At 37.7% G+C, this 17,205-nt stretch overlaps 1 non-coding gene across 1 annotated transcript; it reads left to right on the forward strand.

Annotated features, from left to right (window-relative positions):
* The first annotated feature begins 12,223 nt into the window (after window positions 1–12,223).
* Window positions 12,224–12,297, forward strand: Trnaa-ugc (transfer RNA alanine (anticodon UGC)). Its single transcript has one exon. It is a non-coding gene; the product is annotated as a tRNA-Ala (tRNA).
* The last annotated feature ends 4,908 nt before the right edge of the window (window positions 12,298–17,205 follow it).

Raw genomic sequence — 17,205 nt, forward strand, 5'->3', positions numbered from 1 at the left:
GTTTAGTGTGTGCAAATTGAGCTCCAAAATTAAGATCCATTTACCACTTAGTTTTGTGCTCTTGATGCATTCAACTATTGATGGACACATTTGTTAATTCCCTAATTTATCTATTATGAATTGGCCTGCTACAAACATTGAAGTGACTGTGTCACTTAAACTTGCTGATTTTAGTTCTTTTGAATAAGCCAAAAAGAGTGGAATAGCTGGGTCATACAGGTTCCACTCACAGTTTTTTCAGGAATTTCCATATTGCTTTCCAGAGTCATTGTAATAATTTGCAGTTCCATCAACAATGTGTCAGTATACCTTATTTCTCACATCCCTGCCAGTATTTCTTTGGGTATCCAGTTTTCTCAGCACCATTGGTTTAAACCATTATTTCCTATTTAACATATATTTTGGGCACCCTTGTCAAGGATCATGTGGCTGTAAGTATGTGGGTTTTGCCTCTGTGTGCTATATTCTAGTCCATTGATCTTTATATCTATTTTGAGGCCAATACTTCATATCTGTAGTATAATTTGTGATGTGTCCTACATTGCTTTTCTTGCTTAGAGTTGCTTTGGCAATTGTCAATCTTTTATTATTACAAATAAATTTCAGGACTGATTTTCCAATACTCTAAGGAATTTCATTGGTATTTTGAAGGAGATTGTTATTGCATCTGGATATTGCTTTTGGTAGTATTGCCATTTTGATATTATTAATTCTGTTGACCCAATAACATGGAAGCCCTTTTCATCATCTGTGCTCTTCTTCAATTTCTTCTTCAGTGTTCTATAGTTTTCATTTTAAAGCTATTTTACCCCCTTGGTTATATTAATCCTCATGTGCTTTTTTTAGATTATCATGAAAGGGATGGTTTTTCTAAAATCTATTTCAGCTGAATCTTTGTTGGTTTATAGAAATGCTATTGATTTATGAATGTTGATCCTGTATCCTAGTATTGCTAAATTTATCAGGCCTAGAATTCTTTTGGTGAATTTTTTTGGGGGGTTTCTAAATATAGGATCATGTCATCACCAAACAGAGGTAATTTGACTTTTTATTTTTCTATTTGTATCCCTTTAAATTCCTTCTCTTGCCTGATTTCTCTGACTTGACTTTTGAGAACTATTTCAAATAGAAGTAGTAAAAGTGGACATTCTTGTCTTGTTCCTGACATTTGAGAAAAGCCTTTAATTTTTATCTCTGTTCAATGTGATGTTGACTTTGCCTCTGTCATAGATAGCTTTTATAATATTGAATTTCCTAGTTTCTCCAACATTATTTAAATGAATGATTACTGCATTTCATCAAAGACCTTTTCTGATTCTATTGAGATGATCTTATGATTCCTGTTATTACTTCCACTTATGGTGTGTTAGCATTCTTTTTTTTTTTCCCACAGCTTGGACCAAAACCCTGACAAGAAAAAATAGAGGAGGAAAAGTTTTTGGGGGGGTTCATGTTTTTGAAGGTCTAAGTCCTCTGACAGCTGGCTCCATCCCACAGGACTTGAGGTGAGAAAGAACATCATGGTAGAATAGGATGGTGGATGAACGTAGCTCAGAACATGGCAAGAAGCAGAAAGAGAGTCTCTTCAAGACAAAATATATAACCAAATGTACATCCGAAATGACCCACCTCCTTAAGCCACACCCTACTCAGTTAATCCCTTTCAGGGTATTAATTCACTGAGTAGGATAAGGCTCTCATAACCCAATTTGCTTGCATGGTCTCACCCATGAGCTTTTGAGGAACTCTCATATGTAAATCATAAAAGTGGTGAATTACATTTATTAATTTGCATTTTTAAACATATTTGCATCTTTGGGATGAAACCCACTTCCACTTGATGGTGGTGTATATAGTCTTCTTAATATGGTTTTGAGTGCAGTTTACTAATGTTTTATTAAAGACTTTTGCATCTATATTCAACGAGTATATTGGTGTGTGGATTTTGTTCCTAGATGCATATTTTATAGTTTTAATATCACAGTTATACTGGATTAACAGAATGTAATTGGCACTGTTCTTTCATATTCAATTTCATAGAATAATTTGACAAAGACTGGTGTTACTTCTTCTGTAAAGGTCTGGTAGAACTCAGTTGGGAATCTATTTGTGCTTGGGCTTTCCTTTGTTGGAAAGCTTTCATTTGCCATTTCCATTTCATTACTTCATAGATATGGGTCTATTAAGGTTTCCTCTATCTTCTTGGTTCCACATGTACAGGTCATATATGTCTCAACATTTGTCAGTGTTTTCTAGATTTCCACTTTATTGGTGTATAAATTATCAAAATAGTTTCTACTGATCCTCTGGATTTCAGAAGGGGCTGTGTTGATATCACATTTTTCATCACTAATTTAGTTAATTTATGTCTTCCCTATCATTCTTTGGTTAGCTTGGCAAAGGATTTATCAACCTTATTTATCTTGTAGAACAATCAACTTTTTATTGCACTGATCTTGTGTATTTTTATTCTCAAATACATTAATTTTGACATTCAGTATCTTGTATTTACTTTGTCTTCTACTATATTAATAATCAGAGCAACATGGATGGGGTAAAAATTATACAAATTATATAATTCTACTACTTATTTAAATTATACTTCCTTAAGTTAAGAGAAAATAGGGTGGAGAAGATGACAGAGAATTTGAACTATTATTAGAAGTTATCAGAAAAGAGGCAGAAGTTAAAAGATACAAAAGCCATGAACCAAGCCATAAACTAAGCAGTAACTGTAGGAGCAAAACAATTTGTATCCAGGTATAATTGAACTGCATCTTGGTCCAATCAAGTTTTCATAATCAATAAGTGCAAATGAAACTATTAATGTGAAATTTAAATTATATGAATACACATATATTTGTTTGAGCCTATTCACAAAGTGAGAATAACTCCCCACATACACATACCCAACAAATCATATGATGATTTGTACCATATAGTGGTAAAAATTAACAAAATATGATGAAGTTATGTTAGAAAAAGTTTACAAAGCTAACATTTTAAAAAGAATTAAAAAATAAAAATGGGAGTATGGAGAAAAGAAATGAAAAAAAGGCAAATATGAGAGAGAGAGAGAGAGAGAGAGAGAGAGAGAGAGAGAGAGAGAGAGAGAGAGAGAAATTTTACTGAGAAATAAAGGGCTTATTTCCACTGAGGTAGTCAAAATGTTACAAGAGGTGGATTTTCATTCTTTGTGTTAACTTGTATCCCTTGGGTTGAGGATTAGGGGTTGTTCAGTCCAATGACTTTGTGTTTCTCACTCAGAGTCCAGCTATTGTGGCTGGGAGGCAAAATTGGTTGTAGAAGATCTCAGTTTTATTCTCCCAGTATAGGGTGGCTTAGCACAACTGGGGTGCTGATACATTGTGTCTTTCTGTAGCAGGGGTAATACAGAGATTTTTATTGGAGGTTCCAGTTATTGGGTTCCAGTTATTAGTCTTGACTGAAGTCTAGAATTTTGTGTGCTTGAGTTTGAGCACTGACCCACTCACCCTCACCTGCTTGCTGTGGAGAACATCTGGATTTATAGGACCTCTGATAAAATTAAATTTTAGGATGTTCAGACAAAACATCCACAGGTTTTGCCTTCTCTGCTATCAATATGAAATGCTGAGTATCTGCCATGGGGTTCAGATTCTCTTTTGTGGCAGTAGGCATCTTCCCAGTAGATATTATGGGGCACCAGCAGCAATGGGCACTTTCTCATGATCCAGAGCCTGAAGTACCCAAGTAAAATTCCCTTTGCACCTATTTAAGTCAGCTTTACTGGTTCAGGCAAGCTCTAGGACTTTTTTAGTCACCTGCTAGTAAGTTCCTTTATGAATTCCCAATTGCACCTCTATTTACTACATTGTATGCGGCAGCCACTTTCCCCATCAAAGAGAGTTTTTTACATGTACATAATGCTTCCTACCCATGGATTTGCTTTCACTGAACAACTTCGCCAGCTAATTCTGACAATTAAAATCACTCTTCTTCTCTAATCCACAGGTTTCTCTAAGGTTTTTTTTTTCTTTAAATTTTCTTTATCCACTGGCCACACTCTCCTTTGTACCCTCCTTCTCATCAGTATCATCACTGTTGGCCAAACTGGCACAACTGAAACGTATTATTACTTTTTTATATGGCTTCCTTTTATTTATACATGACAATAGAACCCATTTTACATAATAATACAGGCATGGAAAATATCTTGTTGTAATTAAAAATGTGATACCTCTCCTTCCTCTTCCTTCTACCTACCCACTCCTCTCTTGCCTAAACTTTCTGCTACTTGCTGATAGTAATTTTTTATATTAAGTTTTTATGGATTTACAGGATGTTGAGATTCAATGTGGTGTATTCATGTCAGTACATGAGAAATTTAAGTCATATTTATTGCACTGTCTTTCCTTTTCCCCTTCTCTCTCACTTCTATTTATTTCCCTTTGTACATTCTACTAAACTAATCTCTACCCACAACCACTGGTTGAGCATCAGCTTCCACATATCAGAGAATACTTTTCAATTTTGGCTTCTGGGGGATTAACCTTTCACTTACGAGGATATTCTCCAATACCATTCATTTACCAGCAAAAGGTAAAAAGTCATTCTTCTTTATGGCTGATTAATACTCCATTGTGTATCTATACCACATTTTGTTAACCATTCATCTTTTGAAAGGTACCTGGTTTGGCTTCATAGTTGTATGGTTTGAATGTGAGGTGATCCCCTTAAGTTTATGTGTGAGAAAAAATGTAAGAATGTTCAGAGGGGAAATGACTGAGTTGTAATAGCCTTAACAATCATTTAATTAATCCTCTGATGAGATTAACTGAGTGGTAATTGGAGAAAGGTGGAGTGTGGCTGGAAGAGGTGGGTCATTGGGGGCATAACATTGGGATATATATTTGCAGTTGGCAAATATCTCTCTCCTTCTCTTCTCCTTCTCCTTCTCCTTCTCCTTCTCCTTCTCCTTCTCCTTCTTCTTCTTCTTCTTCTTCTTCTTTTCTCTCTCTCTCTCTCTCTCTCTCTCTCTCTCTCTCTCTCTCTCTCTCTCTCTCTCTCTCTCTCTCTCCTGTCTGAGTATCATGTGAGCTGCTTCCCTCCCTGATACTCTTCCTCCATAATGTTTTGTCTCATCTGGAATCCTGAGGAATGGAGCTGGCTGACTGATGATGGACTGAGAACTTTGAAACTGTGAGCCCTCATATAAACTTTTCCTCAATTATAATTATTCTTTTTCAAGTCTTTCAGTCACAGAAGTGAAAAAGGTGACTAAAACAATAGTAAGTAATCGTGAATTGTGCTGCTATAAACTTTGATATGGCTGCATCACTTTAATATACTGATTTTTAATCTTTTGGATAGATGCCCAAGGTGTGGGATAATTGGGTCAAATTTCTAGTTTTTTGAGGAAGCCCATAAATGTCCAGAGTGGTTGCCCCAATTTTCAGGGCCACCAACAATGTTTGAGTGTACCCTGTTCCCAAAATCTTCACCAACATATTGTTAATTGTATTCTTGATAATTATCATTCTTCTGGAATAAAATGAAATTTCAAATGATGTTCTAATTTACATTTGTCTAATTGCTCAAAATGTTGATCATTTTTTATATATTTGTTGACCATCTGTATTTCTTCCTTTCAGAAGTATCTATTTAGTTTCATTGTCCATTTTTTTTCTTTGAGTTATTGGAAGGTTTTGGACTTAATTCTATGAGCTCTTTGTGTATTACCCTATCTGAGGTGCAAGGTGCAAAGAATTTCTCCCATCCTGTAGGCACTCTCTTCACACTCTTATTTTCTTGACAGTGAACAAGCTTTTTAATTTGTGTCATCATATTTAATTTGATGCCATCACATTTTTTTAACTTTATTTTTTTAATTTTTATTTGGTCCTGAGGATGGAAACCAGCACCTCATACATGTGAGGCAAGCACTCTGCCACTGAGCCACAATCCCAGCCGGCATTTGGGCATTTGTTAATTTTTAATTTTAATTCTTGCAATGTAAGAGTGTTTTTTTTTAAGAGAGAGTGAGAGAGGAGAGAGAGAGAGAGAGAGAGAGAGAGAGAGAGAGAATTTTTTAATATTTATTTATTTAATTAGTTCTCGGCGGACACAACATCTTTGTTGGTATGTGGTGCTGAGGATCGAACCCGGGCTGCACGCATGCAAGGCGAGCGCGCTACCGCTTGAGCCACATTCCCAGCTGAGTGTTGTTAATCATTTATGTTCCTGACCCCATATGTTGGATGTTGGGCCTACCTTTATATAGTTGGTGCATGGTTTCTGGGGTAATTCCTAAGTCTTTATTGAAATTTGAGTTGTTTTTGTGCAGCACAAGAGATAAGGGTTAAATTTTATTCTTTTATATGTGGATTTCTACTTTTTCTGCCATTTTTTCTGCTATTTTTTTTTTTAAAAAGCTATATTTTCTCAAGTGTACATTTTTGGCATGTTTGTCTAGTAGGAGTTAACTGTTTTGATGGGGTTTTGTCTCTGGAGTTCTGTTCTATCCCATTGATCTTTTTTTTCCTGTTTTTATGCCAACACAATGCTATTCTTGTTACTAGAGCTCTGGAGTATAATTAAAGTCTGTTATTGTGATGCCTCCAGCTTTGCTTTTCTAAAAGTGGCTTTGGCTATTCTGGGCCTCTTTTTTCCCAAATTAATTTCCTGACTGATTTTTTTATTCCTATGAACAACATTATTGGAATGTTGGTGGGAATTGTATTGAAAATGTATACTGCTTTGGTAGTAGGGCCATTTTGACAATATTCCTTCTGCCTATTCAAAGAACAAGGGACTTCTTTCCATATTCTAATGTATACTTCAATTTCTATTTCTAGTGTTCTATAGTTTTCATTGTAGAAGTTTTTTATCTCTGTTGTTAGTTTGATTACCAAGTATTGTCTGTTGAGGGTATTTGTGAATGGAATAGTTCCCCTAATTCCACATTCAGCTGATTTATCATTGGAGTGTAGGAATGTGATTGATTTATGGGTATTGATTTTTGTATCCTGCTACTTTGTTGAATTTATTTAAGAGTTCTAGAAATTTATTGGTGGACTTTTATGGATCTTGTAAATATAGGATCATGTCATCAGCAGAGATACTTTCAGCACTCCTTTTCCTATTCATCTAATTTTCTTATCTTGTTAATTGCTCTGGCTAGACTTTTAAGGACTATTTTGAATACAAGTGGTGAAAGTGGGCATTCCTCTCTTGTTCCTATTTTTAGGGGAATCCTTACAGTTAATTTCTATTTAGAATGATGTTGGCTTTGGGTTTGTCATATGCAACTTTTAAACTGTTGAGGTATGTTCCTTCTATCCCGAGATTTTCCAAAATTCTAAACATGTTTGAATGTTGTATATTGCCTAATGCTTTTTCTCCATCTATTGAGAAAATCATGTGGTTCTTGTCTAAATTAATTTATGTGGGTAATTACATTTATTGATTAGCATATGTTCTAAGAATACATCTAAGCATACATCCCTGGATGAAACCCACTTGATCATTTCGCACTGTCTTTTTGATGTATTTTCGTAAGTGATTTACCAGTAATTTATTAAGAATTTTTGCTTGTATGATATGAGGATATTGGTCTGAAGTTCTCTTTCTTGGATGTGTCTTTGTTTGGTTTTGTTGTGAGAATGACACTGGCTTCATAGAATGTGTTTGGAGAAGTTCTGTATTTTATATTTCCTGGAAAAAAAATGAGGAAAATTGGTGTTAGTTCTTCCTTAAAGTTCTGGTAGAACTTGGCTGAGAATCCATGTGCTCCCAAGCTTTTCTTTATTGGTGGTATTTTGATGTTGTAATCAATTTTATTTCTTGAAATAGATTTTTAAAAATTTTTTTCTCTATTCTCATATTTCTATTTGAGTAGGTGGTATGTCTCTAGGAATTTGTCAATGTCTTCAAGATTTTGTGGTGTATTGGGATATACATTTTCAAAATACTTTCTGATGATCCTCCGTTTTTCAGTAGGGTCAATGGTGACATTTCCTTATTTTTCAGATTTTAATATGTCAAATTTATTCTTTTCTTTTGCTAGCTTGGCTAAGCCTTTCTCAAATTTATTTATTCCTTCAAAATACCAAGTTTTGTATGGTTCATCACTTGAAATTGTAGGCTCAGCAATGCCATCAGTAAAGACAATAATAATCATGTGTTATATCTGGTATTAAATAGAAAAATGTGTTATCTATGGTATCAACAGCAATACTTGCAACACTATTAATGATGGGGTGGGCATTATACAAACCAATCAGTGAAAAAAGATAGTAAAACTAGAGTTATTTAAGAGGATAAAATAGATAGTAAGGTAGAAAAGAGTTTATCATCTCAAAAGGTGAGAGAAGAGAATGAAGAAGATATAGGATGTGATAATTATGAGGAAGAAAGAAAAAACAGAAGTAAAATATTAAAGGTAGAGCAAAAGTGAGAATAATAGCATCTGGCTGTTAGTAGAATAAAAGAAAGAGAAACAACACATAGAGAAAAATGAACACCTATATAAAATAAACCCAAAATATATGAATAAAAAATCTTAACCCTTAAAAATAAGGCAAGGAAAAATAAGTATACTTTTAAAAAATGAAACAAATGAGAAACTGTAAACAAGTAAGTATACATACATGAATCATTCAGTACAAAAATGCATGTGCACACATACACACACTCAAAAGACACACAATAACACACAATAACAAAAACTGATGAAGAAAAAAAGGAGATTATTAATGAAAAATTAAAGAGTCATTTCCACTGAAGTGGTCAAAATAGTCAATAAGAATATATGTTCACTGTCTATGCCCAACTGTGTTTCTTTCCATTTCTTCTTGAGATATGTTCTGAGCACAAGCATGAGGGCCAATGGTTGTTAAACCTTTCTTCTTTTTGTGTTGCTCACCAAGTTGCCAAGAGTTCAGGAATTCTCAGCTTCCCTTCTCACCACTGTGAGGTAGGATGGGATGGGAAATACAGTCTGCTGAAGTTTTGTCTGAACAGGCCAGTTGATGCACTTTTAGGGAGGCTCACTTCAGAGGTCTGTGAGAGGAATTCCTATAGGTAAAGTTCCCACTGATGGGGCTTAGGTCCAATCAGGCCCCAGGGTCTTTGCCTTGTGGGTATTGCTCTGAAGCAATTCTATCAATGTACCAGTTGGGTCCAGCATTTGCAAATCTCTGCCAGGAGACTATTTCTGGAGTCTCCTCGGGATTCCACTTGTATGGATACTTCATTCCCTCTGCTGTCTGTGGAACAGCTTTTTTTATGGTTCCATACTTAGTCCCTGAGCGTGTATTCACACCAGTTTGTTCAAATTCTCAACCCACTTCAGATGGTCCCGTGAGTCACCAGACTCAAAGAGAGAAGGGAACAGGGCTCTCCTCCACATGTCTGACTTGAGTACCACTGGGTAGAATGCTCTCTGTGCCTTTTGTGCTATCTCTGCTAGGCAAAGCCTAGGTCCTGCGGCAGGTGCCTGTCAGGACCATGCATGCATACATGCTCAGATCTCCCAGCTTCTGGCTCCTATGGTGGCTTCCTTACCTTGGCTGTGTCAAGATGGCTCCTACCTTGATCTCTGGACAGTGGGAAGCATGGAGAACCCTTCTTGCGGCACTGTACAGTGTAATGAATCCTCTGGACAAGACAAAGAAGCCTGCCTCTCTGATCTCAGAATTTTCTGCACTAAATTGATTATTTTTGTGTGTGCGTTTTCTCCCTCTGTGATGTAGCAGTACCACAGCTGCTGCTGCTACCACCTGGCTTCAATGTACCCATTTTCCTTTTTTTCTCTGTTTACAGTACCCAAATTTCTGATTCTTCAACACTCTCTGACCAGTATTGAGTTTTAGTGAAATCCCTCTTTCACCCCTCTCACAAGGAAGCACTTTTCCCACTGTTTGATTTCCAGGTCTTGGAGCTCCAAAAATACAGCCTATATGTAGCCTGCCATTTAGCTTCGCATTTCTAATGTATTATTTCTTATACTTGAGTTTCTGACTTTCTATCTATCTATGAATTTTTTTTTAATTGACTATTAAGTTGGTGAGTTTCTCCCACCTCACTGAGAAGCAGTCTTCTTGACTTGTAAGTCTGGAGCTGAGGAACTACCTGGGGGTGCAACCTTCCTCAAATCAGCTATCTTTTCTTCCCATGAAAACATAGGAAGAATTCTATTCTTCTCAAGATGTCAAAATATGTTTTAAGGCCAAAATATACTCCTTCTTGATGGATATCTCATATAACCTTGAAAAAAAATATTTTCTCATTGTTGTATAAAGTATTTGGAAAAATGTCAATTAGAGCTATTTTATCATGCTCATTCTGCAGATAGAGATGATGCGTAGCCAAATAATCCAGGTTCCTGACTCTGTAAGTGGGAAAGGCAATAAATAAATGTTCAGTAATGGGCCCCAATGTTGATGCTCTGGAATAGAGAACTGTATTCATCACTCAAACAAACTTCCCCACTGCAGGTTGTTCTGATATAGTTGTGTGATCATATCTCCTTTCATAGATCTGAAATATTGTTCATTATTGTAAGGTGGCCACAGTGGTCATCTCTGTAGGCCGATATCCCCCTAGGGCTGCAAAATATAAAACATACATAGCCCGCATGATTGCAGTATAGTTGGAAAACCAAAGGTTCTCTTTCTCATTTGTTTCTTGTTCCTCTTTTTGCCATACATTTTCACTAAAGTCCATATCAAGAAATGCCCTGACCAGCAATGAACAAGTGTACCCTTTTCCCCACATCCTCTCCAGCACTTGTTGTTATTGGACTTCCTAATGGCTGCCAATCTTACTGGAGTGAGATGGTATCTTAGGGTGGTTTTGATTTGCATTTCTCTGACTGCTAGCGATGGTGAGCATTTTTTCATGTAATTATTGATTGATTGTATGTCCTCCTCTGAGAAGTGTCTGTTCAGGTCCTTGGCCCATTTGTTGATTGGGTTATTTGTTGTCTTTTTGTCTAATTTTTTGAGTTCTTTGTATACTCTGGATATTAGGGCTCTATCTGAAGTGTGAGGAGTAAAGATTTGTTCCCAGGATGTAGGCTCCCTATTTACCTCTCTTATTGTTTCTTTTGCTGAGAAAAAACTTTTTAGTTTGAGTAAGTCCCATTTGTTAATTCTAGTTGTTAACTCTTGCGCTATGGTTGTCCTATTGAGGAATTTGGAGCCTGACCCCACGGTATGTAGATCATAGCCAACTTTTTCTTCTATCAGACGCCGTGTCTCTGATTTGATATCAAGCTCCTTGATCCATTTTGAGTTAACTTTTGTGCATGGCGAGAGAAAGGGATTCAGTTTCATTTTGATGCAAATGGATTTCCAATGTGGAAAGCAGTATGGAGATTTCTTGGAAAGCTGGGAATGGAACCACCATTTGACCCAGCTATTCCCCTTCTTGGTCTATTCCCCAAAGACCTAATAAGAGCATGCTACAGAGACACTGCTACATCGATGTTCATAGCAGCACAATTCACGATAGCAAGATTGTGGAACCAACCTAGATGCCCTTCAGTAGATGAATGGATAAAAAAATGTGGCATTTATACACAATGGAGTATTACTCTGCATTAAGAAATGACAAAATCATAGAATTTGCAGGGAAATGGATGGCATTAGAGCAGATTATGCTAAGTGAAGCTAGTCAATCCTTAAAAAACAAATGCCAAATGACTTCTTTGATATAAGGGGAGTAACTAAGGACAGAGTAGGGACGAAGAGCAGGAGAAGAAGATTAACATTAATAGGGATGAGAGGGGGGAGGGAAAGGGAGAGAGAATGGAAATTGCATGGAAAGGGAAGGTGATCCTCAGGGTTATACAAAATTACATACAAGAGGAAGTGAGGGGTAAGGGAAGAATAATACAAGTGGAAGAAATGTTTTACAGTAGAGGGGGTAGAGAGAGAAGAGGGGAGGGGAGGGGAGGGGAGGGGGGATAGTAGAGAATAGGATAGAGAGCAGAATTCATCAGACACTAGAATGGCAATATGTAAATCAATGGAAATGTAATTGATGTAACTGATGTGATTCAGCAATCTGTATACAGGGTAAAAATGGGAGTTCATAACCCTTTTGAATCAAACTGTGAAATATGATATATCAAGTTAGATGTAATGTTTTGAACGACCAACAATAAAAAAAAGAAATAAAAAAATAAAAATAAAAAAATAAAATGGTAAAAAAAAAAAAAGAAATGCCCTGAAGGGGCTGGGGATATAGCTCAGTTGGTAGAGTGTTTGCCTTGCATGCACAAGGCCCTGGGTTCAATTCTCAGTACCACAAAAAAAGTAAAAAGAAAATAAAGGAAATGCCCTGAATAATCCCTAATCAATAACAAAACTATAATAACCATCATTCTGTATCCTCCTAGTTTCCTCAAAGGGTATGGTGCAGTCACTTCCTGCAGAACACATGGGTCAGGAGGCCCCATAAAATGCCATGGTGAGTTTGCTTATCTTCCTCTGAAATACAAATGTTGCTTTTTTACTTTCTCTTTCTATTGTAACATGATATGATTTCTTGGAAATGACACACACAGGTTTCTCTGTGGGGAGATTCTCAAAGGGGAGTCTGTTGCCAACTGAGACCTCACTGAAGGCAACATTAACAACAACCAGCATCAGCTACATACTATATGTTAGCAAGCTTTGTGCTCAGCAGCGATTTTCCCTCCTGGCAAAATAATTCCATAATTGTCAATTAAAATACCTGAGACACAAATCACGCTTGAGAAGCTGTGTCTTCTGGCGGGAGTAGGTTTGCTTTGTTCTTGTTTTTGAGTTCCTTTGACTTGACCACTTTCTCATCAGCTTTTCTAATGTCACCAAGTAAACAAAAGACTTGTGCACACAGGACAGAGCATGGCTTGATCTTCACAGTGACTCCTTTTTTTTAATTACAGGAGGACCCAAGAGGAACTATAACTGGTATCCATCCTGGCCTCACTCTCTTACTAGTGTATAATGTAGATGATGCCAAGGGTAAGATGGTCTTACTCCCTTTTGTATGCAGAATCTCAGTGATTCCCACTTTCTGCAGGAGGATGAAAAGTGAGGGGGTGGTGATAGAAATTGATTTGCAAAAAAGGAAACAACTCTGTCCTCACCAATAATTAGGCCTCTGAATGTAGTAATGGCATTTTATTGTTCATAACACTTCACTCGTGACAGTTTTTCTCATTTGCATACATTTTCTGTGAAAGGCTTCAGAATTCATTTTCCCAAACCCATTTTAAGCATAAAGTTCTAGAGATGGTCATTCCTGAGCAGTGACTCTCAAGTCTACAATATGCTGCACTCACTTATGGTGGGAGTCTGATATAGGAGATGCCCAGGCCTGAGTTCCCTGAAGCTGAGGCAGGACTCAGTTTTCATGTTTCAATTGATTCTGGAAGTTGCCTTATGATGGTTCCTTTTGTAGACACTGCTTTCTGAGAAACATGTTTAAAATGGAGGGAAGTCATGGGCCTTTGCTACAACAGCTGCAACACATCTAGTTGCAGACCAGGCACATGGGCTCTAGTGAAGGACAAGGTCAGCATAGCAATGGTGTCTGATCCCATCCCACAGTTTAGGTCCTTGTTGCTCCCTGTATGGCCTGGAGGATATGACTTTGACAGTGTCTCTGATAAATCTTCACATTGTCAGATCCAAATGCTACCTAGGCCCTTCCCATTATACATACATGGATACTGACACTGACAGGTCATTGTAAGGAAGGAACCACTGTCCTTATCATTCCTGCTCATCCCTGAGCTCAGCCCTATGCAGAGTATCTTCTTCTTAGATCCCATGAGCATTGGATGAATACCTCTCTGTGCTAAGATCTCACTTTTCCAGAGTGTTGGGCTCCACACTGAGCCAGGTATTCACCTGGGATCTGACCAAGATCAGGCAAAAGGGTAGGGGAATTAAGAAGATAGCATGTTGTCCTACCCTTACTCTGATAGTTTTCATAACTTCTAGGCAGGATGTGCTAGACCCTGCTGGGAGCCATCTGGATCTGAATGTTGATTTCATTGGTGTAGTGTTCTTAGTCCCTCAGAGAATGTCTGGCCCTTTGGCATGTGTCCACAATCTACTTACAAGTGAATTGTATTATTAGTCTAGCAAACACCTCTGCAATGAAACCCAAGGGAATTAAAGTCATGTCTTCCTCATCTTTGAATTCCAGGTCTTTGCCATTCAAAATGACAGTAACTACATGGATGTGCTGTCTATATTTAATTTAATTTAATTTAAATTTCGATACTTAACATATAGAGCCTCATCCTAGTTCCAATTTCAAGTGCCCAGTAGACATTCTGTTGTAGGCAGCTCATCTGATTCTGGCACAGTGTCTGTTCCATGAATTCATATTCCTTAAACTTTTTGCATCACAATTTGATCTGTTTCCAGAAGAGAGTGATATTGTGCCAGTGGAAGTAAGAATTTGAAATTTCACTCCTTTAGCTCCACTCTCTCACTTGAAAGTTTGTAATTCTTTGCAGCATCTTGGAGGCTTCTGAAACTACAGAGCTCATAGAGGGTCTGAGAAATTATAGGAGAGACCAGGGTGATCCTGATTATTAATATTAGTGTTTCTATATTTTTTCTTGGTATTAAGAAAACATTTGAGACTGCGTAATTTATACAGGTGTGTTTAGCTTACAGTTCTGGAGATTCAAGAGTGTGGCACTGGCATCTGCTTGGCTTTGTGAAGTTCCTCTTAATTGCGTGTAATGATTTTTGGGGTCATCATGGGTGCAGGAAGGAGTCATCACATGGGGAGACAGGAAGACAGCAGTGATTAGAGGTCCCAATTGCTCTTTTAATATAAGTAGAATCTAACAAGTATATAAGAAAACTATATTTCCTCTGAGGCTGATGCCCTCAAATGACCTTGTCATGCTCAACCAGACCCCTCCTCTTAGAGGCTTCACAACTCTCACCATGGCTACATTGAGAACCAAGTCTAAATCATAGGATCCTGTGGGGGACAACCAACATCCAACCCTAACAATCCATTGTGAGCTTAATTGGTGTGGAAGAAAGAGTGAGACAATCTTCATTAATGTTGCTGATGTTTGTGTCTCTAAAGGTGGGATGTACAGCCAAGCATATTGCTAGAGCAGTGAGGATGAAAAGCCTGCATTTAGGGAACAGCCCTTGTGGTATGATCCAATGGGAAAGGTTTCCTGGTAGAAGTTTAGTCCACCTACTTTTATGAAGACTGAGGAATGGGTATAAAATAAAAGTTAACAGAAAATATGTATTGCTTTCATAGTATAATTACATAGGAGTAGAATTAGTAGACATACTTACTTTGAGCATTCTGTTTATAATATCCTTTTGCTTTGCCAGTTAAACAAAATCTTCCCCATAAGACCAACTCTGTCCTGCATTTTCCTCTACTAACCATCAAATAGGTTGGCTTACATTGGCAGACATTTCTTAGGAACTGTGCATGAAAAAAATTTAGATCTGGGCTTTGGGTTTGACATTGTAATGAAAGGAATCTAGTGGGAAATACTTTCTAAGTGGTAGTTTATGAATGTGGAGTCAAAGTTTTCTATACAGTGGATAAAATCCCTCTGCATATTCTGTCCATATAGCAGCACTTTATCTTCTATTTATTGTATACTTCTCATTTAAAAGACATTTCCATATTTGGAGGATTTAAAGAAAATTTCCTCAGTGCTACCTGGACAGGCCTCTGTGTTTTCCTATAAAAGAGTAAGAGAAGTTCATCCTTGAACATGTCTCTCACCTCCAGTCTTCATCTAATTTCTAAACCCTGGGACTAGAAGGAAAAATCTGAATTTGCTCATATTCAAGAGCCCTATGTCCAGAAACTCAGGGAGATAGTGGCTTCCTCTTGGAGGAACAGGATGATACAGACATCCCTACTGAGTACAGTGGTAGGATGTGAACTGAAAAAGAGCTCTTGGGATCCCATATCTATTCCTCATTGCAGAGGTGAGGTAATGGAGGCCAGAAGACAGGAGTGCAGACAAGAGGAAGAATGGAGAGCTTTGACTTTGGGCTACAGAACACCATAAGCAGCAGCAACTCAAGTTCTCACCTTAACTTTAACTCTTCCTTTCCTTTATCCAAGGCCACTTCTTCACAAATACAGCCTTCATCCATAGAGAAGACATTGTAACAGATTCTGAGGATGAGGATGAGGAGAAAAGGACCAGAAATCTGCAAGTAATTGATTTTCTATTGGAGTGTCTTATTTATCCTTTCTTATGTAGAAATTCTTTGTAGTTTCTCCATATTTCCTCTTTCCAAATTTTTATGAGTTTTCTAAAGGTGAATTTTTATTCAGATATTTGAAGTTCTTAGACTTTAATGTCTGTTAATCTCTCTACATCAAATTTCTTAGTTTTCCCCTGGTTTTTTACCTCATGCTGCACCCCTGAATCATCCTGAGTAAACCTTCATGGCCATGCATTGAGCTTTTGGGACCTCAAAAACACTGCATTCTTTCCTGATACATGGGACACAAGTGTCGCTCTGTTCTAGCCATCTCTGCGCAACTGGCTTCATTGCCCTTGTGGCTCTGATCATGCATGAATGTTGCCTTCCTTTCCTATGTCAAGATTACACAATTAGAAAGTAATTCTCCCAACAGGAACCTGGTTTCAGGGATCCTGTCCTGACTTAAAATATGGGCTCAAGGCAGCAAAGGTGATAAATAAGTTTAGGAAGAGGAAATGTGAACGTGGAGAGAATGGGAGGGAAAGCAGAAGTCAAATAAGTGCACATATTCTCCACTGCTCCTCTAACATTCTTTGTTGCACTTTATGCAATCCATCAGAAGCAAGGAGAGCACTGAAGTGGCCCCTATTGCATGTGACCATGACCATGCAAGAGGAGGTACAATTATGGTTAAAATCAGTACAGGAAGCTCTCTGAGGATGGAGCTATAGAGAGTAGGGCTAGAGGAGCAGGGTCCTTGCTCCACCCTGTGTCATCACAGGTGATGCTCCTCAGGGTCCCAGATGTGTGCTACTCAGCCTTTATACCCAAATGTCCTAGAGAACCCTTCTCATTGCCTCATGTTGACTCTCTAGGGAAGCAGCCTCAGAAGGTTGTGAAGGTGAATGTCCATGGGAATTTGCTCCTGAGGACATTCGTAGACACTCTGCTCACAGACAACACCCTCAGCTGAGGGCAGCATACTAGCCTCAGTGCTCCCTGACTA

This window comes from Urocitellus parryii, chromosome 3 (genome assembly GCF_045843805.1).
Source record: "Urocitellus parryii isolate mUroPar1 chromosome 3, mUroPar1.hap1, whole genome shotgun sequence".
Lineage (NCBI taxonomy): Eukaryota > Metazoa > Chordata > Mammalia > Rodentia > Sciuridae > Urocitellus > Urocitellus parryii.